The sequence below is a fragment of the Oxyura jamaicensis genome, chromosome 4 (genome assembly GCF_011077185.1).
Source record: "Oxyura jamaicensis isolate SHBP4307 breed ruddy duck chromosome 4, BPBGC_Ojam_1.0, whole genome shotgun sequence".
NCBI classification, from domain to species: domain Eukaryota; kingdom Metazoa; phylum Chordata; class Aves; order Anseriformes; family Anatidae; genus Oxyura; species Oxyura jamaicensis.
This window is the reverse complement of record NC_048896.1, coordinates 59,604,181-59,629,617: the sequence shown is the minus strand read 5'-3', so window position 1 is coordinate 59,629,617 and position 25,437 is coordinate 59,604,181.

Below are 25,437 nucleotides of genomic sequence, written 5' to 3'. Positions count from 1 at the left end.
TTAGGAAAATCCAGTTGTCCCTTACATATGTCATAGCTACTACTTTTTGTCTCAGTTCTTTTGAGCTACAATTTGGAATTAATGTGGTTGTTTTTATTTCCTATTGATACTAAAAGTGTGTGGTAGAAATTTAAAATCCAATGACTCATCTGTTCAAGATCTATCAGTTGGTCTATATAAAGGGTCTGACTGGTATAATTGTTACTAAAAAGTTGATTGATGCTGGAGAGAAAGGACTCATTCTTGATGCACCACAAATTCAGTAATGTATCCTACTTCCTTGTCTGACTTCAGTGCTGATATTTAATAGTCCCAGCTGTGTGGCAGAGAGGTAGGATGCTCTTTGGGCTGGACAGAGAGCAGCAGTCTAGCTCCATTCAGGCTTCTGAATCACAGAATCACAGAATCATCTAGGTTGGAAGAGACCTCCAGGATCATCGAGTCCAACTTCAGACCTAACATTCTGGAAACATCCTGAGGAGATCTGGAGCCAGCTGTATCAGGGGAGACCTGCCGCCACCAGTTTCAGCAGTGCCCCTCTGTGTGCTGAGCTGCAAGCCGTGGCATTATCCTCAATGAGCGGTCAGAGGGAGTAGGACCTCTGTGTGCTGCTGTATGCTGTTCCCGACCCACTGCCCCATTTGGGGAGCCAGTCCAGGCCAGGCGAGGATCAGAAGGCGCCTGCCCGCCTGGCGCCAAGTCTGCCTTCAGCCTGGGCAGGCTGCTTAGCTCTGCCGGGCACTGAGCCACAGCACTGCCAAGCCAGGGCTTTTCTCTAAGGGACTAAAGGGATTAGATTTTTAAGGGGAAATTTAAGAGGATTGCAGATTTAAGAGATGGCCAAAGGGGCACATTTATAGCTTTTTAATTAAAAGATATTTTGGCTTGAAGGCCAGAAGGATTAAGGAATCGGTAAAACCAAGTTAAATGTCAAATGCAGGGTTAAACCACAAATTAGGCACATTTCTAATGGATCTTTAGCTTCTATTTTTTTTTTTTTTTTTTTTTTTTCTGAGATTAAACAATCCGTAAAGCTTATTAAGGTCATTTCCTATCAATCTTCCTCTTTTACCACTCCTCTGCTCTTGCCCGTATTTATGGCAATACAAATACCTTTAAATCCAACATAAGGATTTAGATGGCTGGTAGAATAAAAAAGAAGACCTTTAACAGGCTGTGTCATGCTCACATTTTTGAAGAAAAAGCTTGTATTTTATGAGAGTGATAACTGAATCTACATTTTCCAAGCATGCTACATTTGAATATTTAAATGGCACAGTCTTTTCTTTATTCCATTTTTTTCTACTTACTTTAAATGTTCTGCAGTATATGAAAGTCAAGGGGAGAAGCACAGTATCGATCAGATTATGCAAGAGAAATTCTCATAGGCCTAATGCAAAATTTTCTCCATAAACCTGTTGTCATTATACTATTGAGTCATGTAACGTTATTTTGTTGAAGTGAAGGTGTTAAGTCAAAAAAAGCAATTTTAAGTTTTTAATTATTCTACAAGTTATGCCCTACAACACATTTTCTAAAAATTGTACCTTTTGTTCAGCACTGAACTGCATGAATTACTTATAAGTCCAGCAGATCAATATCTCAGAATGTCTTACAAATAATAATTTAATTCAGCTGGGATTTTTTCTGTTGTTGCTCTTCACTCACCAACATTTTATTCTTGCAGCATTGATAGCAAAAATCTGCTTGTAAAAGGAAAGGTCTCTTACCAAATGAATCTGTGAGTTCAAGGGCAAAGCTAATAGTGGTGTGATGTTATTACCACACAGCCGTTTCCTAACACAGCAACCAGAACTGTCTTCAGTTGTATTGTGGTGTCTGATGAGTCACTGGAGACATCACCTTACTTCAGTTGCATTGGCCTTCAACTGCATGACCATCAAAACTATACTGTATGTACCATTTCCACACAGAAGCCATTCAAAATAGAGCTGCTCTCGAGCTCAGTGCTGATAAAACCAGTAACAGTACTCTACCAACCAGAGAAGTATTTAACACATTACGGGAAGATGGACTACTGCAAATAGGTTTGACCTTAGACGTTTTTAGTATTACAAAATGGAGGAGAGATTTCTGGTCAATATGATGAAGATACTGACAGCTGTGTCAGGCCCTTACCCATCCACACTCCCATGCACTGTTCTGAATTCAGACTTACGAGCTGTGTGATCGGACTGAAGATGAAAAACTAATCTCAATCCCCAATATCTCTCGTTCATTATCTTATTTATTTCCACTCTACTCTGCACTGGTGCGGCCTCACCTCGAGCACTGTGTGCAGTTCTGGGCACCACAGTACAAAAAGGACATTCAACTGTTGGAGAGTGTCCAGAGGAGGGCGACGGAGATGGTGAAGGGCCTGGAGGGGAAGACTTATGAGGAGCGGCTGAGGTCACTGGGCCTGTTCAGCCTGGAGGAGAGGAGGCTGAGGGGAGACCTCATCGCGGTCTACAACTTCCTCGTGAGGGGGAGTGGAGAGGCAGGTGACCTTTTCTCCATAAACACCAGTGATAGGACCCGCAGGAACGGGGTTAAGCTGAGGCAAGGGAAGTTTAGGCTCGACGTCAGGAGGAGGTTCTTTACGGAGAGGGTGGTTGCACAGTGGAACAGGCTCCCCAGTGAAGTAGTCACTTCACTGAGCCTGTCTGAATTCAAGAAGAGATCGGATTGTGCACTTAGTCTCATGGTCTAAACTTTTGGGTTGACCTGCGTGGTGCCAGGAGTTGGACTTGATGATCCTTATGGGTCCCTTCCAACTTGAGATATTCTATGATTCTATGATTTATTACAGTCTAATTTTGTCTTTGGAATGAAGGCCACTGGAAAACTAATGAAAAATCGTTTTAAATAATATTTAGCAGCTGCAGCTTCTTGATGCCTTCAAAATGTGAAGAGGGATACATGAGTATTACTGAAAATGAATATTTCACATATAGCATTTGCAAAATTGTATAGGAAAACTGTTTTATGTATGTCATAGGTCAGTATCTGCTTGTGGTTTCAGTAAACTGTATCGTGCTAAAGTAAGTTTGTTAGGCTAAGCTCAGTCAGAAGCATCTGTAAAATTCTGTGCTTTGAGTATCTTTGAAAGTAGCAGCACAAGGTTAAAAGGAAAAACACCTGGGGGTGGAAGATGTAAAACACTGGTTTGGCAGTCACAAAATCCTGTGTTTTTCTCAAGTCCAAACACAAGATAGCATTGCATGCTTCCTTGATTTTCCACCAAGGGATTTCTCTTAGGACATTGCCATACCTTTAGCAGTCTGCTGTCTGCTTGCATATTGTTTGATCCAGTGCTTAATTCAGCTCCCTGGAACTGCCTTTAATCCGTGCAACCCCACCATTTGCTGCATGACAGAGGGTCAGTCACCCAGAGCTGGATGTGGCTCTTCTTGCTCACTTCTAACATTGCTTATATATCCAGAGCAATGCTAGGATTTACCCTGCTGTAATAAACAGCAGCTTCTGACCCTCTCTCTCCACACACCTTGGTTTGTGAAATTCTTTTACCAAATTCTAAAGCAAAAATGGTGTCAGACCCCTCTATTTCTGAGGTCCATTGACCTTACTGAATGAAAAAAAAAAATCTAAAAATATGTTCATTCACTCTCTGATGTTTTTAATAGATGGTGCAGTCAGGCTTGCTGTGTTTTGCTTTCCGTTTTAACACAGCATTTCTGTTTACTGCTAACAATAAAAGGCTCTGGCACTTCAGATGCAGGTACTCCTGCTGTTTTGGTATGAGTACTTTCTGTGTGTAGGGTAATGACAGAGTTGAACTGAAATGGCATTGAATAGTTTAAGAACTGTTTGTCTGCTGTTATTCACAGAAACCCCAGCAGTGCTGTCTCAGAGGAGGGGGCTCCTTAACTTCTGCAACTCAGTGGCCAAGCAGGCCATGCTGCCTGCTCTGGGGCTCTCTGTCCCCTGCAACATGTGGAGCACAGGCTTCCAGTACCACGTTTTCTGAACGTGGATTTTGTATGCTTATGTTCTCATCCCTAGCTTGTGAATTGGCACTTCCATGCTTTCCAAAAGAATCTCGTTACAAGACTCTGGTCCTGTCACTTGTTTCCCAAAGTGTGCTTCTTCTTAAGAAAAAAGATAACAAAAAAGACTTCCTTGCGTGCCAAATGGTTTGTCTTGCTCTCCTATGTAGCATGAATTTAGAAGGCCTGAATCTTGCCATGACTTGGATTTTGAGTTACACAGGTATAAGTCACTAATTTAATTAGGGTTGCTTTAGAGTTATGTTGGTATAACTGTGTGGTGGGAAATTGAACTTTGCATATTTTTTCTTGATTAAAAGTGTGCAGTTCAGAGTACTTCTCATTTCTTCCAGGAGGCTTTTCTCTGTTAGCTTCTGCTATGCTTTTCAAAGAATCATTACTGCCAATATGTGGGAGGATAATTTTGTATTGATTCCTGATGACAATTTTTCACTTTACTTTATATTTTCTTGTGTGTTGTGTGTATATATATATATGACATTGTATACAAGTCATAGTATGCTCCTCCTTTATCTAATAATTTTGTCCTGTATTGATAGCTATTACTTTTTTATTGATCTGTAACATGCTGACTTAATACCAATAACATCAGTCTATAAAACGGTCAAGTAGAGCAACCTAAACCACATAAAACCACCTGATTAACATTTTCTACAGCACTCCCTTCTGAAATAAACAGACTGTAGTGGTTTTTAACATCTGGTCCCCAACAATTCTTGCAGGGGTGATAACTTTTTTTTTTCCTCTTTGCAAATGCTGGACGCTTTTTCATCAACTTTTTCATCAAGGCACAGCTGTTGCTGCAGAACACCACATATTCCTGTCTGAAATATGGCTGATGCTCACTTCTGCTTATTTCTACCTGACATCATTTTTGCATTGGATACGATTCAAAAAGACAAACGTCTCCCATGTGCTTTGAAAAGGCGTCTCATCACCACTTAGAAAACAGCCTTTTTTCGTACTTACATAATACCTATGAAAATATGCTTCAGTGCTATGCCTCTATAACAGAAGTCTGGAGCAATTTCTCTTCTCATAGTTCCTCTGTAGGAACTTATACGTTCAGTCATTATTGTGTTGTCTTATACACAAAGTCTTCTAAGCATTCATTTAGATTGGTCAAAAGTGTGGCCCATAATAATTCCTAAAAAAATATTTTTTAAAAAGATACCCCAAGTTGAGCTACACTTTACTTTTAGCTAGCAATAAGAATCTTTGTGTGTCAAAAATATACTACAAAATCTTGATCCAAAAGTACAACATTTTGTGTGTGTGTGTTTGAAAATAGTAGTTGTCACCATTTAATATTGCCTCTAGTACAAGGTTTCAATAACTCTTTGATAGATAATTGCAGTTTTTGAAGTGTGAATGGTTTTCATGTTTGTAAGAGTAAATAATTTTACTTTTATTTTTAAAGTGAACAGTAGAGAATGCTATATATAGTTCATTTTTCTGAGTGGTGGATGCCTGTTGCCGGCTAGTTTCCTCATCTTTTGAAATGATCATTTATGAAAAGCTGACTCCTGTTAGGTTGTGTTTCTATGGCATAGACAAATAAGAACTATGGTTTTGGTGCTTCTGATTTGGCATGTGCAAACACAGCAATATACTGAACTGTGCAGTGAGTTAGCTTTACATGAAAAGTATGTACAGGCTGATTCATTTTTCTCTGATACACGAGATTGCAGCTTAGGTGGCAAATTCTGTTGTACCCATTAATTTTCAGCATAAGGCAACATTTTTCCCCATCCTTTTTTTTTCCCTCTTCATTTCCCACAGGTTACCTTTAAGTAAAATATAGAGATTTGTTCAGGATGGGCAAAATGTATATGCATAGATAACGGATATTTGGAAGGGGGCCACATTCCTTCTGTGACCATTTCTGCTCTGATTTTCTCAGGTTATCAGAGGACTTAATTTTATAAATAAATATTTTAACAGTAAAGATCATCTGAGAACTTGTACTATATTTGAAAACAGGGGTAAAGGCAACATTGAGTAATATCTTAATTTAAAATTGGAGTAAGATACTCTTCTGTAAATGTAAATAATGTAAATAATTACCTAAAATTTAAATAATTACCTAAATTTGAGGAAGAAGATACGAATTTCAGAACATCTATTAGTTTCCTATGAGAAATTTTCCCATTTTCCTATTATTCTCTGTGATAAATGAGTACCCTTTTGTAACAGCCTTTACTTCCCAAACCAACAAAGTGGCAAACAGTCAAGTAAGATTTTCAAGCCAAACTCTGTGTTCCAGAAGTTTCTTCCTGTAATAGTCAACTTATTGCAATAGTCAGTAGGTTGTTGGTCAGATATTGGATGCCTCAGTGATATAATATCTATTTAACAGACACAGGAAGGTCCTTGGCATTTTTGCCTCAGGCATTGGAATGACTGTTTTAGCCATAGTCTGTGGTGGATTCTCTTTATATGGCAGACAGAACCAGTATGCCTTGGAAGACGCTGAGGCATTTGTACTGTTTTTTATCTTATTTTTAAGATGACGCTTCTTAGTGAAAATGGACAAAATCCTTCCTCTTTCCCCAGGCATGTTTTTGAATATCTAAATTCTACCCATGTCCCATTACAGGAGGAGGAGAAGGTTGGGACCTTTTCAAGGAAACCTTCCCGGTATTTGAATTCCAACGGGCTTTCCCATTATTGGAACATTTTTCAATCTTTTTATAGTGTAGTTAAAAGTTAATCAAGCTATAACATCCAAAATTTAGTTATTCTACCAGCCTAGAATCTCAGTGTATTCATGCCTAACCTATTGCTGTCTTTCAGCAGAAAACCTTAAAGTATGTTGGTAAATATTAATTAAACTGCAGAACATCCCACATATTTTTGTTCCTATGTTGCAGAATAGAAAACCTGCACTATCATTAAAATTTGCAGAATAAATTCAAGTAAAAATGCTTTCACGCAAAATGCTAGCAACCTTAGATGGTATTCTACTACTGGAGGATTTTTTAATAATGTATCTGTAAATGTTCTGGGGAGAGTCAAGGGATCACTGACCACAATGAAAATACTTCAAAATAATATTTGATAGCGTTTATGGTATTTATCTGTTTATGTTTTGCTTTTGTATGTCAGTATTCATCTATCCTATTTTTCTGGCAATTCAAATTAATTATTTTTCATAGATTCCCAAGACGCACTACACTCCATTTATTTCTTACACTACTGACCATGATTAATGACCAACCACAGTGTGAATACCTCATTTTTAATGATCATGATAAATTGTAGCCCATCATGGCAATTTAATATGCTTATCATGCAAGATCTAAGTCAAAAAACTTAAATTATATCATAATTAGGAGGCATATCTTAACTGTGAAACACAAGAATAGTTTGCCATTATAAAACTTGTGGTTCCATGCTTTCATAAAAAGGTTGTAGCACATCAACCTAGATGGTCTTTTCTGTTCTTATGGGAGTATAGATCATGAGCTGTTCCATATTGCATCTCATACTGCAGGAGTATCTTTTTGCATTTCAAACTCTTTGATTGCAGTTTTCTCCTGAACCAAATTTATGATTGATGGATATAAAGATAGCTTACGAAACAGGAAAGATAAAAGAACCTGTAAAGTAGGAAGAAGAAACTTTAGGTTCCTCATATAATCTCTAGATTATGAGACACACATCCCTGTGACACTACTGCTTATATAGAGTATAGTGGTACACTCCCCTGTGCCCAGCATGTCCCAACTCTGTATCACCCTGAGAACTGATGACAGATATCATTTTCTTTTCCCCTGTGACTATTTTTACACATAGGAAATCTGTGGGCATGTTATTGGAGTGGAGCTGCAGCACTTTCTAGCACAGGCTCTGACATGGGTGACTGAGATACCTAGCATCACCCATCAAGGACTCTAATCAGCCTCTGTGGATGTCACATTCAGTATGACATTTTTTTTCATGCTTAGTTTCTTCCTACCATGACGTCTTCTCTCGTGCTACTGTTTTTTATCATTGTCTGGGTGACAGTAGAAGCTGAGAGCACAGCACCATTAGTCTCAATCTAGTATCACCTGTGGCTACACTTGGGGTATAATTAATGGTTAGCAGTACCTTTGTAGTTTATAACTTGATTTTGATTTTTAAGACCACACCAAAGAAGCACAGTAATGAAGACAGTAATTCATCTTTTTAATGTTTTGTTGTTGTCTTTGTTTTGTTTGTTTGTTTTATTTGCTGCTATAGTATTTATGGTTTCTCTAAATGTGCTTGTCAAATCATCTCTGAGTTAGCATCACTTGGCAAAATGATATTTTGGAATGGACAGTGTGTATGTACCTCATATAAAATAACTTCATGCTCTATAATGTCTCAACAGAAGCATGATCAGTGATCAGTAAAATTGAATTTAACTCATTCCTTTCTTATAAAGAAATATAATCAATTCATGGGAGATATTTATAATTTAGTATAAATTTTATCATCAGATGTCATTTGACAGCAGTTCTTTAAGACTGGTCTCTTGCTGTTGCTGCTTGTGCTTAGATCAAGAAAGGAAAAATTGTATACTCCTTCATAACAGAACGTTACAGGGGTGGATTCTATGCAGTGTGGGTGGGAAGAAGCTGTAGACAGAAGCTGTAGACCTCTCTACTGTCACTACCAAAACAGAGCTTTTAGCATAAAATTTTCTTGATTTAGTAGACTCAGAACACTTGATTCCTAAGAAGGAGATGATAGAAATTGCAAAAAGCTTCTAAAAAGCCTCTCAGTAAAAGTGGGAGTTGGCAGAATATCTTAAAATGGGGACAATTCAATCAAGGAAAAACCATGATTTAGAAAATAATATTTTAAATGTAAAAAATGGCTTTGCCAATAGAGATAACAACATTGTCATATACGCTGAGACGCCGAGAGCTCAATAGCCATTTCAGATATATAAGCTTTTTTAAGACTAATTTATAGGGTTGTTTTTAAAATATTCAATTTCAATGCCATCAATGTTGTCTTAATGTTTTGTAATCATAATGTTGAATTTGCACTGCTCTCAGAACTTTAATTACAAAACTAAATTGTACTAATATCCATTAGGTGCCTCCTAATTGAAGCTACATCATATGTCTGATGTGGCAGTACTAATTGGTATAATTAAATTCTAATATGCATCAGTAGACTATTAAAAAGAGAGTTAAGAACAGAGGAAGACGGTTTGTGAAACTTCTCATATCTAAAGTGTTCTTAAAATGAGAAAGAATGCTGGCTGTACTTCTTACCCGTTTTAGTTTAAGCACTATGCACAAAATAAACCACTGTTTCATTGACCAACGTTCATTTTTCTTGAAGCATTATATGAGCATATTCACTAATAATTTATATAATGCTCCTGTTATTTATTGCATTTCCTTATGTATAGTAGCCTATGATGTTTGGTATGAGTCTTAAACTATGAAAGATTTTCCCACTTTGTTTTGGCTATAAGTAACTGCCAAGTTGCTATACTGAAGTACCTGTCTCTTCTTTTCCTGTGTTGACTGAAATGGTTCTTTTCATAATAATTCACCTCATTTTCTGAGGTATGTCAATTTTAATTACTGCAGTTTAGAAAATCAGAATGACCAGGACTCAGAGCCACATATGAAGACCTTCAGAAACATTAAATATGAATATTTTGTATTAAATATGAATATTTTGTATGTATCTGTATGTATTATATTTTGTATGTATCTCAAAGGCCAGCTGACCAGGCTTCAGTCTCATGATTTTACAGGCAGGAAATACTGTTCAGAGAAACCTCTCTGCTTCTTTCAGAGGTAAAGCTGGGAGTTCAGTTGCATGATAGGGTGCCTGCAAACCCCCTGCCCCCTTCTGTTGGAGAATTCAGACTTTTCTAGCAGTCAAAATCCATGGGCATTCCTAAGGTCTAGTTCCACAAATGGGAGTCCAATTGAATTCCTCAACGATATTGTTAATATGCTACTTCATGGTATATACTTTTTATAAACAAAAAGACCATACCAACACTCCTACAGAAATGTATGTAGTAATCACTGGCCTTGTGAAAATTAAATTAAATATACTGCTTAGTCTGGTCCTTCAGATAGTAAGCACTGTGGTAATCAAGGTATAATCTGCAATTTGCATGCTTGCTAAACTTGCTGTCAGACGGAAATTACTCAGTCTTGCAGATGGGTAGGTTTCTTAGCCAGATACAGCAGACTATTCTCTCCTGCTTAAGATAAGCCTCATTCTTCTCTTAATACGGTAATCAGATGTTCAGTGCCAGTTAGGCAACCTTTTTCTTTTTTTCTTTCTTTTTTTTTATTTTCTTTGATGCAGTTTTCTTTGATGCAGTTTCACCTACTACTTTTAAACATTATATAGGATGCTAGTTCATCTTTTTTACTTTGGAACCATTTTAGAAAACAAAGTTTTGTTTGTATGTTTGTTTTTAATACCAGCCTTTGGTATTGCTTGTAGCAAGGGTACATAATTATTTAACACCATACAGTATTTCTTTTTAACTAATCCTTGAATTTCATAGTTACATCTATAACTTTACAGACTAGATTTTATTTTGTGAATCAGTCTTTTAGAAGCTGTCTTTTAGATCTGGAAAACTTTGCTTATTTTATCTCTTTCAATACAGTATGATTTTCCACAAAAATTTAATTTATAACTGACAACTTGAAATTTATTCAGGAGGGCCTTAAAATATCCACTAAGCTGAACTTACATGGTATCTGGAGGGATAAGGGTTTTCAGCTTTCAATGAGAAACAAGAATTGATTAGCTTTCAGGATTTTAAATGAAGCAATATGCAGCAGGAATACTCAATCAATGAATTGTTTAATCAGCTGGAGAAGGAGTGATGAATACCAGCAATTCTGTCACCAGCTTGCATCATTATTACTTTTTTTTTTTTTTTTTTTTTTTTTTAAGCATGGTGGTTTTGTTTGTTTGCTTGTTTTGTTTTTTAATATTTTTCTTGACCATGGTATCTTTCTAGGTGAGTTCTTGCTTTGTTGGGTGGTGACATCAGAAGGAATAGCATATTAATGATAAATAATGGAAGAAAAATTTTGGATGTTAATGTCTGAAAAATTCTTTTTTCCTCTCCTGTCTTTATAATGCTGTTTCTGTTTTCCTCTTTTACATCGACTGTCATTTAAAAGTGTTATTTTTTTCTTTTATTTGCCATTATTTTTCACTTTTCTTTTTCTTTTTATTTTGTATTGTTAAAAGTTTACTTTTTTTCTTTTTTCAATTAAGATGAACTGGGAAAAACATTTTTTTTCTAGCATATGAAATCAGAATTGGTGGCCAGAAAGATGGCAATGATGTCTTGTTCAGTAATATGAAAAATAATACACAGGCAAAATTATTACAATAATGGCAGATTTCATAATCAGAATTCCAGAAACTCGAAAATTGTAGTGCCTGTTGAAAATTAGGGAATGTACAATATTATTTGCTGATGGTTTTTCAATAGCCTATAAAATCTGTTATGCATCCTGTAACCATATTTGACATTCATAAAACTTTTTTGCCTCTTATCTGCATCAGGATTGCTTTTTCAGAATTGTTATTGATATTTTAATGAAAATGCAGATTGAAAATCCCAACTGAGATTCCAGGTCCAAATTAAATACAAACTTGAAAACAATAAAAGTAAATTTGGTATGATTAATGAACAAAAAACTCTAACCCATTTTCCACTTTCATTTGCTGGTTACTGTAGCTAATAACATCAGACCATTAAATTAAGACTGTGATTTCTGACATTATTTTTCAGAAGTACTCTATATTTTAAATATTATGAATACGCTAGTGTGAGAATTATATATCTTTAATGGCAATGCAGAGTTATAACCAGATGTATTTAACAGCCTCAGTTGCTATCATAATAGAAGAATTCCTGTTTCAGCTCAATAGCTGTCTACTTGTCTTTATTGGCCTTTTCTCTGCTTTAATATAAGTGAAACTGTTCACGACTGTTCAGGAACATCTATGAGCAAGGTGTTCTGATATATCATGTGTGGCTTTGCTAAATAACATCAGAAATTCTATAAACCTGTTGACTGCAGCAGGAAGTAAAAAGTAAATGAACTCTAAACTAGCCCACAGCTTCTGTATACCTGTTAATAAATTTAGTTTCTTTAGCTATATCTTAGTAAAGTAAGATGTATTTTGCAGAATTAACATGTATTATGATTTGGCTACATTTTCATATTTTCAAAATTGTAACCATCCTCATCTGAACATTGGTCACAAGAAGGGATGTTCAAAGAGCTGGACTAGCTGTTTCAAACCTTCTCAAATTTGAAACTCCCTGATCTGGATCATTTGTTAGAATCTTATGGTCAGCATATAGATAAAGAGTAAAAAAACATGTGGGATGAACAGCAGAACTGTTTGGTTTGGTGGTTCACAGCTCACAGCACAGTTACTGCAGTAAATTCTGTGATTCTGTGACTGGGAATATGGAGGACAGTTGCAGGAGAATCAGGCTGATTCTCTTCTAAGAGCATATGAAAATATTCTGGGTGGAAAATATTGCAGAGTTCACTGAAGTCATCCAGAAAAGCTGGGGGGGGGGGGGGGTAGTGGTGGCAACTGGAGATCCTTCAGCATGACTGCATACTGCTGAATGACAACCAAGCAGACACAGTGCCAAAACTGATGGAGGATGGGTAGGAAAGAAGAGACTTCTAGAGATGTAGAGAAACTTGTGTAGAGTTTGCTGAGTTCAGAATACCTCTGAAAATTAGTAGAGCAGAAAGCAAGTCATACCTTACAAGGAAATCATTGGTATGGGAGATATATGTATTTTTTTCATCTCTCTTTAGTAATCTCCTGTTTACCAGATTTGAGTAATCTGTGTTTAAGCCTGTGTTGGTCTGGTTTCTATATGCTTTCTGTAATTCAAAAACAACAAGCCTGTGTTAAAATTTTGAATCTTGTCTTTTTTTGGGGCACGTCTCTTTTCCAAAAGACATTCCATCTCAAAACTTCTGTTAACTCAGGATCCCAACAGAATAAATTCTGAATAATTTACAGACTAATAGTAACTGCCCAGAAAATACATTGATTATCAAATATACCTTGCCTGAGGTCTTCCTTGTAAAAAGCAATTCAAAAAGCACTCATAATCCTGTAAATATGAGCTGTAAAGTACTGTAATCTTACTATTAGCCAATTACTGAAAACAGTTCAAAAAGTAATTAGGCAAATTAACTAATAGATAATTTAAACATCAGATAAAACGACCCTTCTTCTCATTGGACTCTTTATTCAGTCTTAAATTGTGAATGTTGAATTTAGGTCTATTACAGCCAGCTACATTTACTACTGAGTTAGTCCTAGTAGGCGCTAAAGAGCTGTCCACTTCATTTTAATTCAGATTAATAGGACACGAGCACTCACAGACTGCCTTGGAGTTCTCAAATGTTAGATGCTAGAAGGAAGTGAAACAAAACTTTTTATGTTCAAGAATGTGGATGGATCACATCACTTTCAAATATTCATGAATGAGCTATGTTTGGTTAATTCCAAAGGCATAAAAATAAGTGGTTTTATTCATCTTTTCATCATTTCACATTATAATCTCATTATGTGGAAGCCAATTGCTTTTATGTCTTTTTATTTTTTTTTTAAGTTATTTTATTGCAGGAGGAGTTCTAAGACCTCTGCAAGCGGCTGTGCTGCTGTTAAATTTAATGGGCTCCAGCTGTGCAAGGGTATTGTCAGGAAAAAAAACAAAGAACAGAAACCCTGGAAGAATAAACAGGAAAACAGGATACTTTTTATGGCTTATTTGTTTATTGGGAAGATGTATCACTCAAGTGATAGATATGTGGGTTTTTGTTGTTGTTTTTAAGAAGCACTAAAAGCATACATAATTACATATGCATGTAGTGTATTGTTAAACTGCAACAGATAAAATAAGTGATAAGATTAAGGATCTATGGTGGAGTGACATTTAACTATTAAATATCCTTTCAGATATTATTTGTCTTAAAGGGAATTGAGAATTACATTTTCCTACTCATTAGACAACTTGCGTTCACAAGTTGGCTCAAACTGGAAAGCCCTTGGGCCTCTCTTTGTAGAGCTACAATCTCGTCCAACACCCATACTGTCACAGCCTTTTACTTGCTTAGTTGTACGCACAGAGCTGCATTGTTAGCTGCACCATATCAGAACCACTGGCTACATAAAAGGCAGATGCTAACTTCTGCCTCCTGTTGCTCCTTATGCCTGAGATATGTTAGGAATTGAAGCCCAGGATAATGTTGGCCTTCTTGGCCACAAGGGCACATTGTTGACTCATGGTCAGCCTTGCTGTCCACCAGGACTCCCAGGTCCCTCTCTGCAGAGCTGCTTTCCAGCAGGTCAGCCTGCTGTGAATAATTTCCTCCTAATGCTTAGTCTATCCTCTTTTAGTTTAAGACCATTCTCCCTTGTCCGATGCCTTCTTACAGGTAAGAGGTATAAAATGTATAAAACAGGCCTGATTTTTAGCCCAAACAATGCTTCTTTCATCTGAGAAACTTCCTGTGCAGCTCCGTGGAGAGCAGCCCATTCTGGAGCAGTCCATTCCTGAAGCACTACACTCTGTAGTACAGCTCCTGGGCTGGCAGTTCTCAGGCTGGCAGGCATTTTCTTCTGCCACAGATTCAGGAGACTTTTCCTGTCAGACTTTTTCCCATTATAGCACAGTCACCCTCATGGCTCCTCCCATCACCCAGTTACCCAATCCCATGATAATTTCCCATCCCTCAAATGACTTCCATCTGGATTGCTTTTTAAGGTTTATTTTTTTGTCTTAAATGGCAGGCCTGGCCTGGCGGCCTATGTGGTCACCAGCCCCTGGCTCCTTCTGTTGGGCCCTGTGCAGCCATGATGTGTCCTGGGCATTGGCGTTCAGCGGGGACTGGGGCCGTCTGTGCCCATCCTGCCCACAGTGCCTGCTCCCAGATGCTTCAGACGAGCTGTCATGGCGTGGAGGGGCTGCACTCCATGTGCCTGGGCGAGATGCTGCAGGACCTGTAACTGGAGGGGCTCTACCGCTGCTGCTGCCATCACCCCAGCAGGCCAAGTCATTGCATGGGGCAGGCGGCACCAGCCTCACAATTGCAATGATGAGCTGCTGGCAGAGCAGGGAGGTGGCTCTGTGGGTGGCCCAGGGCTGGATGCACTCCCTACAGAAGGAGTGCCCTGCAGGGGTCCAGCCAAGCTGCGTCAGCCAGCGGCCCTAGACAGATGGTGCATGTTTCTTCTCTGGGGTCCTCCGCTGGCAGCTCCTGACATGGCTGGCTCATTGTGCCAGCAGCCCCTCTGGCGTGGATGTTATTGTCTACTACAGGACACTTCTCTGATGTCAAGTGGGTATCAAGTGCCTCTGGTCTTCAACACCTTCTTCACGGATCAACGGCAGAACCTCAAAGACTCACATCCCACCGGGAACACCTTGCGCCTTGCGCCCCACCAGAAGGACCTGGGTACCTTGCCGTGAAACCAGAGGGATCTCAACATCTCACATGCCCCCAGAAAGAAGTTGATGTCTTGTGTTCCAACAGAAGGACCTGGATGCCTCACTTGCCACCCAGAAAGAATCATAGAATCATAAAATATCCCAAGTTGGAAGGGATCCATAAGGATCATCAAGTCCAACTCCTGGAACTGCACAGGTCTACCCAGAAGTTTAGACCATGTGCACAGTCCAATCGCTTCTTAAATTCAGACAGGCTTGGTGCAGTGACTACTTCACTGGGGAGCCTGTTCCAGTGTGCAGCCACCCTCTCGGTGAAGAACCCCCTCCTGATGTCCAGCCTAAACATCCCCTGCCTCAGCATCTCTCGTGCCATAGGAAGGTCCTTGATGTCTTGCATTGCACAAGAAGGACCTCGACTTCACGCCTTCCCCTAGCAACACCTCCAATTCTCAAATTCCAGCAGTAGGATCTCAACCTCTCAAGTGCCAGCAGCTGGACTCGAAGCAGGCTGGATGCTCAGGGCATTTATGGCCAGCTGCCTTTTGTGATGCCATAGGGTGACAGTGACTCTCCGGTGACATCAGAAGGCTCTTGGTGTGCCCCTGATGGCAGCACTTAGGGAATTAATGTGACTGTTGTGAGAAAATGCTGACATGAAATGGTTGCTCCACACTGCCAGGAGCAATGTCTGCCAGGCTGGGGTCCAGGCCCAGAGCTCAGCCTTCAGCCAGGGAATTGCACCTGTGAGCCAGGGTTGTCCTTGATGTGCACCTGGACACCTGAGCACCAGAAACGCCCTGAAGAGACCGTCAAGGAGGACACAGCAAGAAACTGAGGAACAACTTAGCACCAGAGAAGGTGAAAAAGAGCCTGGACATGAGGAAATTGACCCAAGAAAGTGGGAACATGCATGAGAAATCAAGAGTTGTTTAAAGAATATCAGGAACATTGTCAGCTATTGGCTGTCCAAGGAGGATGGTAGAAACAAACAGCATCTCTTGGTTACCTGAAGTGGTGATGTCATCATAGAATCATCACAAAACCACAAAATCACAGAATGAGCAGGGTTGGAAGGGACTTCTGAAGATCATCTAGTCCAACCCCCCTTCTGAGCAGGATCACCTAGAGCACATTGTGCCGGATGGCATCCAGGCAAGTTTTGAGTATCTCCAGAGGAGACTCCACAACATCTCTGGGCAACCTGTTCCAGTGTTCTGTCACCCTCACAGTAAAGAAGTGCCCTCTCATATTCAGCCAGAGTCTCCTGTGCTTCATTTTGTGCCCATTGCCTCTTGTCCTGTTACTGGGCACAGCTGAAAAGAGACTGGCTCCATCCCCTCAACACCTTCTCAGAAATGTATATACATTTTGGGGACTAGACACTTGAGATTTTTGGTTGATAACAAGCTGAATATGAGCCAGCAGTGTGCCCTGGCAGCCAGGAGGGCCAACCGTATCCTGGGGTGCATCAAACACAGCACTGCTAGTTGGTTGAGGTAAGTGATTGTCTCGCTCTACTCTGCACTGGTACAGCCTCACCTTGAGTACTGTGTGCAGTTCTGGGCACCACAGTACAAAAAGGACGTGAAACTATTGGAGAGTGTCCAGACGAGGGCTACAGGGATGGTGAGGGGCATAGAGGGGAAGACGTGTGAAGAGCAGCTGAGATCACTTGGTCTGTTCAGCCTCTAGAGGAGGAGGCTGAGGGGAGACCTCATTGTGGTCTACAGCTTTCTCACGAGGGCAAGTGGAGGAGCAGGTGCTGATCTATTCTCTCTGGTGACCAGCAATAGGAGCTGAGGGAATGGAGTTGGGCTGCAACAGGGGAGGTTCAGGCTGGATATCAGGAAACGGTTCTTCACCGAGAGGGTGGTCACGCACTGGAACGGGCTCCCCAGAGATGTGGTCATGGCACCAAGCCTGTTGGAGTGTAAGAAGTATTTGGACTATGCTCTGTGCTGGTTTTACTGTGCCAAGCTGCTGGACACCACAGCCGCTCTCTCACTCCCCCTCCTCAGATGAGGAGAGGAAGAAGTAAAGGAAAGAACAACTCACGGGTTGAGATAAGGATGATTTAATTAAAGAGAAAAAATATTATTAAGGAAATATTATTATTAATTAAACAATTCAACTAAAGGAACAAAAAGGGAAAGGGGAAGGGGGGGGGGGGGAGGGAATAACAAAACAAAACAAGTAAAGGCTATGTGGAAGTGCAGAGGAAAGAAATTACTCTCTACTTCCCACAAATGAGCGATGCTTGACCACGTCCTTGAAGCAGGGCCTCAACGCACGTAGCTGGTGTTCAGGAGGAGGACAGACGTTTTTGCAACCACAGCCCACCCCTCCCCTCTTCTTCCTTTTTCCACCTTTTATTGCTGAGCGTGACATCATATGGTATGGAATATCCCTTTGGTTGGTTTAGGTCAGCTGCCCTGCTGCTGTTTCTTTTTTGCCCACCTCCTAGGAGGGTTAGAGAAAGTCCTGATGCTGTGCCAGCACTTCTCAGCAGCAGACACAACACCGGTGTGATACCACTGTTGTTCTAGCTACAAGTGCAGAGCGCAGCACTGGGTGGGCTGCTGCAGGGAAAGTTAACATCACAGACAGACCCAGTACATGCTCTCAGTCATATGGTCTGATTTTTTGGGTAGATCTTTGTGGAGCCAGGAGTTAGACTGAATGATCCTTGTGGGTCCCTTTCAACTCAGGATATTCTATTATGTGATTCTATGTAGTTACTATTGTTTCTTATTTCCCCCTTTCCTGCTAAGTTCTCTATGACCTGCCAGTCTGTTGTGTCGTATTTTCCAGCAGTGTTTTGGTGAGGTAGATGTTTTAGATAACTGTTCCAACAAGTGGTCCAAAAGTAAGTGATCACAATGACTGACTCCTGGCACCTTGTTCTTGCTGAGGGTCTGCTGTTGTTTGCTGCTAACATCTGCCATGGACAAGATATTTGTGACATTCAAGTGTGTTTGTCATGCTCATGTCCCAGCCTGAGTCCTCATCCTCACTTGCGTTATTAAGAATAGTTTCACAATCTACCCAGTTGTGGTGGTTTTACTCGAGTGGGCAGCCGAGCTCCACCACAATCACTCTCACTCCTCCCGTCCTCAAAGAGGAAGGGGGAGAAAAGACAACACAAAGAGCTCGAGGTTTGAGATTAGAATGATTTAATTAAAGGGAATGGGGAGAAAAAGAAACAAAAGAAACAACAAGGCCACGCGGAAGCACAGAAAGAAAGGAAAAAAGTTATTCTCTACTTCCCATTAACGGGCAATGTTCGGCCACATCCTGGGAAGCAGGGCCTCAAAACGCGTACCAGTTGTTCAGGAGGGACTGCCCTCCCCCATGAGAGCCCCCCTTTTATTGCGGAGTGTGACATCAGGTGTTATGGAATATCCCTTTGGTCGGTTTAGGTCAGCTGCCCTCCCCATCAATAGCCCACCCCCAGCCTGCTGGCTCTTGGGGGCTTGGAGGGAGTTCTGATGCTGTGCCAGCACTATGCAGCAATAGACACAACACTGGAGTGATACCAGTGCTGTTCCAGCTACGAGTGCAGAGCACAGCACTGCATGGGCTGCTGTAGGGAAACGTGACTCCATCCCAGACAGACCCAACATACCGGTGTAGATTGTGAAAAAGAAAAGTGCTGTTAAATTAGTGTGTCTACTGGTAGAAGAAAGTGAGATTTGAAATTTGTGTTACATACTGATGTGCCTAAATTCACGTACAGAAAATCAAATGGTTTTAAAGATACTGATTGCAAATCTGAAAAATCATATAATTTCTACTTTTTAATAATAACCCCAAATGTAAGCTATTTCCTACTGCCTTCTCTCTAAACTTGATTCTTCTATCTTACTGATTGAATAAGTTGATCTGGCACAAACTGAATATGAATGAGAGAATAGTGGCCTAATTGAGTGTTCCTCATTTACAAGTTGACTTGGAAATACCACGAAATATATATCTTTTATATGACCTTTTTTTTTTTTTCCATATAACCAATATTCCAAAAGAAGTGCATCTTTGAAGTGCTATATGGAAAGCAAAGTTCCTGTGAAGCTCTTTGGCTTCAGAAGCAGTTCCAACATTGGACTGAAAGTGGCAATTCAAGACAGAATTGGACCATGTATAGACCAGTAGATTTCCTCTTGTAGTTGGGCAAAGCAAATACATAATTCAGTACCTCTGCGTGTTTGAGTGCTTCAGGTCATAAGAGCATTACACCTACATACTCCACATGTGACCTTCCCAGAATGGTATCGGGTGTTCAGCACTGGCCCTTGTTTTGTATCCAGTGTCATTTTTTTTCATTGTTCATATTGTAAGTCTGTTCCAGTTTAAAAACATTGCATTAATGAGGTATTAGATTAGTGAGCAGACTAAACATATTTAAAATTAGATTTTTCCAGGAATTATAAAAAACTGGTGTATTTAACAAAGTACCACAAAATTCTGTTATCTTTTGTGTGTAATGATGTGACTTTGAATTCCCTTTTTAAGAAATACTCATCATGAATACAAAATGCTCATCTTCAAATATCATCACAAAAAGATCCATTATTTTCAGTATGTTTGCTGTCTTTCAGCTGTGCTTTCTGGTTATTTTTAATGCTTAATCCATCATTTCGTGACCTTCACCATGGGAAAGGTAAATGTAAATCTTTCCAATAGCAAAGAAACAAATGGAATGAAAAAGAAAACTGTTTTGTTTTGACAGAAGTGTTAAAATTAAAGCATAGAATGCAAGGGTAAAGCTCTGCTCTTCAGAGGACTGTGTAGACTTCATAGTAATTATTCATTTTGTATGCTTATATTTAAGGATAGATAAGCAAGACCACATTCCCACTTTTGTACTGTGTCAAGGGAAAGGTTGCAAATCTACATGAAGCTTGTGACTTTTGTTTTTTCTATATCCTTAACCTAACATTTTATTTTACTTTATTTTGTATTACAAATGAAACCAGATGATTGCTTGTGCGCAAGCAGGGAGCAGCAAAGACACTTGATCATCTCAACAATCTCAACAAAATGAGGCAAACTCCATTTTGCTGTGTTCATCTTTTGTCTCTATACTGACTTCATTAATTTTGCTTCTTGCTGTTTTTTTTTTCCCTCTTCCCTTCTTTGCAAGGTGAGATATGGTGGATGTCTTATGCTGCCTCTGAACTGTGAAGCCTGTTTCATTAACCCTGTTCTGTCACAGTTCAGATGTGTGGAACTGATTTTTGGTGACTGGGACTGTTTGAGGACTTCACAGGGCTGATTTTTTCTATCTAGCTCTCTCAGTCAGAACAGGGACTGCTCAGCCTAGAGAAGAGAAGTCTCAGTGGGCTTCATATCATTGTCTATAAACACGTGAAAGGAGGGTACAAAGATGATGGAGCCAGGCTCTTTTCAGTGACAAAGCAAGAGGCATTGGGCACAAACTGGAACACAGGAGGTTCTGTCTTAATATCAGGATGCACTTCTTTACCGTGCAGGTGATGGGCACTGGAACCTATAACCCAGAGAGGCTATGAAGTCTTCCAACTTGGAGATCATCAGAAGCTGCCTGGATGTGGTCCTGGGCAACCTGCTATGGGTGGTCCTGCTTGCACAAGGGGGGTTGGACCCTTGGCTTCCAGATGGCTTCCAGAGGTCCTGTCCAACCTCAACCATCTGTAATTTTATGATTTCATTCCTATTTTTACCATAAGTATTGTTGGCAATTCAAGTAGCTACCTTTGGGACATAAATGAGACATTTCTCCTATATTAGAGCTGATAAACAGCAGTTTACTTTTTCCCCTTTCTGCCTGGCATCCAGGAAATCCTAAATAGGGTTTTAAGTTATGAATATATTTTGAATTGCTTGTCTGTTGCACAGGAAAGAGGCATGCCTGTATGACTTGTGCAGCTTTGTTTCAACAGAAGCGGTAAAACATAAACAGGGTTTTCAGAATAAAGTTCCTTTTGCCTTGCTGTGATCTGGATAGATTTTTTTTCCGGACAGTCCTTGGTTGGTGAGGGTTAGGAAGGATATGGCCTTCACACTCATGCTTTTGTATCATTAGTGATGATGTGTGCCACTTGAAAGCAATACTGCATCAATGTGGCTGTGTTAGTTGTAGGCATTGCCCCAGTTAGATAATACTTTCTAAATAATTTCTAATTTTGATATTATTATCCACATACATGAAAAAGGAAAACTATTAGGATTTTTAGTTAAATTCTAAGAGAGCACAGAGTGGTGACCTTTCTTTGGATATGGTCTTGATCAATTGGAATTTCCAATTTACAAAATCCAAAACTTCATATTCCCTGAATATTTTACTATTTTTCTTTGACTGTTTTGATAGTTTTTCTTCATATGTTTCTCCTTTCCTACTTTAAGTTTTTAAGTATTCTTTCTATGTCAACTGTGTTCTGTCTCTTCCTTTGAACCAGGGCATGATGCCAGCAATACCTGAGTGTTGTGTGTTGTGTTTATTAATACTTTTTTTTTATTATTATTATTTTAACCTTTCATGTTTCTTTCTGAGTTTGCTTTATTGTTTAGTGCTTTGGTTCCTTTGCCAGTCTACACCTGCATTGGTCTCTGATGGAGTTGTGGAAGGAGTGTAAGCATTGTTCTATTTCCTTAGAGCAGATTTATTTCACAGAAACAGCCTCAATTACACAGGAGATCTTTCTCAGTTTGTGCTTATTTTTGTAAAGCAGTAAGGGAATCATACCAGAATTTAAACATAAAGAAAGAATTACTCATTATTGCTGTTATGCTTTATACTGTCCTTATCTTCAATTTTTGAATTCATAGCAGTTATTACAAATAAGCAAACTGATACAAAACTGATAAAAGTGAGAAGCCTGTTGAGATTTGTGTGTGTATATTTGAGTGGCAAGGATAAAAAGGGACATTTCTCAGCAAGCTTTCCATATAAAAGGAACTGTCTTTTACTAACAGGAATAATTCCATTTAGTTTTAGATGTATGAAGATGTTGGTGTTTCAGATTATATTCTCTCAGACTAGTGTACTCATCAAACATTGAGTTCAGGCTGAGGCTACATAACATAAATTTTGTCTAATTTGAAACCAGAGAAACTGCACCACCAAAGTCAATAGAGTGTTGTCACTGAAGTTTAAATGGTATATGTTGCTTCTTAAGCTAGGGAAAGCAACAAAATAGTTGCAGTAGAAGTTGAATAGTGTCCAGTAGTAGTTAAATAGTGTCCGTCATTTCTAACTTCCTTACAGAAATGTTCATTCTCTTATTAATCCTTTTTTTTTTTTTTTTTTTTTTTTTTCTTCAAAGAACAGAATGTGATCTTTTTGGAAGCTCATGTCATGAGTAATGTCATAGAAAGCTTTCTAGTACCTGAGCAATTTCTCATTTTATGATGTTAATGTAAATGAATGGGAAAAATTCAATATTTATATATTTTCAAAAGCCTCTGCTTAATGTAATGTGTGCTTCATTTCATGTTACTTATTTTTTATATCACCTTTAAAAATCAGTTGCCACTTTAAGTATCTGTTTCTTTAATGAATATGCTTTTCATTCTCTGGAATGAGAATCATCTCTCTTTTTCTCTGAATACTATGTCAGGTGGAAATTAGATGACATCATAGTTTGTCTCAGGTGGAAACTAGATGATATCATGTTTTTTACCACTCACGAGGGTTCAGAGTAGAAGTTAATCACTCTCATATTATCTCTCTGAATAACAGTAGGAAATTTGGAAGTCCAAATTAGTCATGTATTAGTGAAATTAAAAGGAGGAGAGAGCTAGGTTCAAACAAGTATCTTTATGAGATGTCACTGAGCAGCTAATCTAAAAGAGGAGGAAAAAAAGAAAGTGTCAAATAAAGACTTCAGATAGAAAATTAGAATAGCCATAACTGGTAGCCTGGTGGGGGAAAAGCTAGCAAACAAACAAACAACAACAAAATTCAAGTGCTTAGAGTGCAAATCAATTTCCACCTACACATTTACTTAGGTTTTTAGCATTCTCATACTTCCTATATACAATATTTTCCCCATTTGTTGAGGCCGTGTGTCAACTGTTGAGGCAGTTGAACTACTCTGTTTTAGTTCACATGGAATTAAATTAGGTGTGCTCACAGAGGCAGTGATAATACCTCCACTCTTGAAATAACTTTTTAAATGCATATATGAAATAATGAAATATATAATGAAATAACTTTTCTGCATTTGCTATAGCATTGTCATCAGTATCAGTTCCTATACTCAACAGTTTTCAAATGATAAATCATGAAAATATATAAATTAGTCTTCTCTTTGAGAATTTCAAGAGGAGGATCCAGTAGGTGTTTTTGAACTTGCCTAGTACACTAAGAGCACTGTATTTAGCACAGTATTTTTGTACAAAAACATGCTCTATCTTTTAGATAATGATTTGATGCTATCAAGCACTGATCAGGAAGTTAGGACTCTTCCTCAGGTCATTCCAGTTGCACCTTTGTCATCCCTCTTTTTGCTTCCATTGCAGAAGACTGCCCTTTATACCAGGTAAGGCTGTGCTGCAAACCAAAAGGAGGAGAAGCAGCCTCTACTCCACTGAAAAAAAGGTGCATGAAAGAAGTGTGAGCAAATACAAGCCTCTCTCTGCTAAAGAGCTATGAGGGCTGTTAGTTTCTATTTTAAGAATTCCTGTGTTTTCCTCATTTCCTGGAGAACTGTTATAAGCAGCACTGTACAAAAAGATAACTAATCTCACCATCTTGAATATGGCTTTCCCTAGGCCTAAGCTGGTGTCCAGATCCAGGACATTTCAGCCTGTGACCACTGTTTGCAGAGAGACACTGAACTCTGGCCTGAGATGGTCATCTAAATTCAGGAAATTTCAGGCACAATCTTTATGGCATTTTCCACTGGCTTCTTTAATGGTCTGTGTATCCTTGCCTTTTACACATAACATGAGGATTGTTGTGAATCTTAATCTTTGGCACTTTTCTTAAACTTGCTGTAGAAAGACCAAGGCACCCAACTTTGACAGTGGCTTTCCATTTTTAGCCTGATGCTTGCAAATTAGGGTAGGTGATGCTTGGTGCTCACTCTAAGCTTTTTCTAGACTAGGGCCTTAAATCTGCATATCCTACATTTGTGAGTCTATAAATTTGCTTGAGAGAGGTAGTAGGTTCTTGCACATCACATAGCAAATAGGCTTTGAAATGTGTTTACTTGTTCATGTTTCTTATGTCTGAAACAGGAGGTGGTTAGTGGTGTTTAATCTTAGCCATAGGATTAGATGGGTCAGGTAAAAGGAACAGAACGTCTCTTATTTCTAGTAATTGTTACAATTTGATAATATTTGTGAGGAAAGAGGTCATATATTAGAAAATCTGCATTAAATGCAAAAATTTCTTAGAGCCAGCTAGCACTTATTTTCACAGGAGACTAAGTAATTGCCTATTGAGGTTTTCTTATCATTTGTAATTTTACAGACCAGCCTTGTATCATTCCTTGATCATTTCCTTTCCAGGCTGATGATTCTTGGCCTATTCAGTTTAACTTAATATGGAAGTCATGTTACTCCTCTCATCATCCCTGTCACTAGACATCATACTTTTCCTTACTTTAGGGAGTTTTCTTCACATGGACTGAGTTGATGCAAAACACAAGCTGAAATTCATTAGCATTATAGCAGCTAAATTCAGCATCACATCTTTTGGAGGTACTTTATGAAAGAACAAAAACAAACAAAGAACTAGCTTTTATCCCTTGCCTATGTTCTAGAGCTGGGTTCAAGTCAAAAGTACATTTATTTAATCTTGTCAGCATTCATTTACAGTACAACATTTAAAGAAGACAAGATTAAAATCATTTTCCCCCACTGCACAAAGTGTCAGATAAGAGAATCTTTTCAATAATAGTATTTCATTTTGAGTTTCACCAGTCCGTTTAGTTTTGATATTACAAG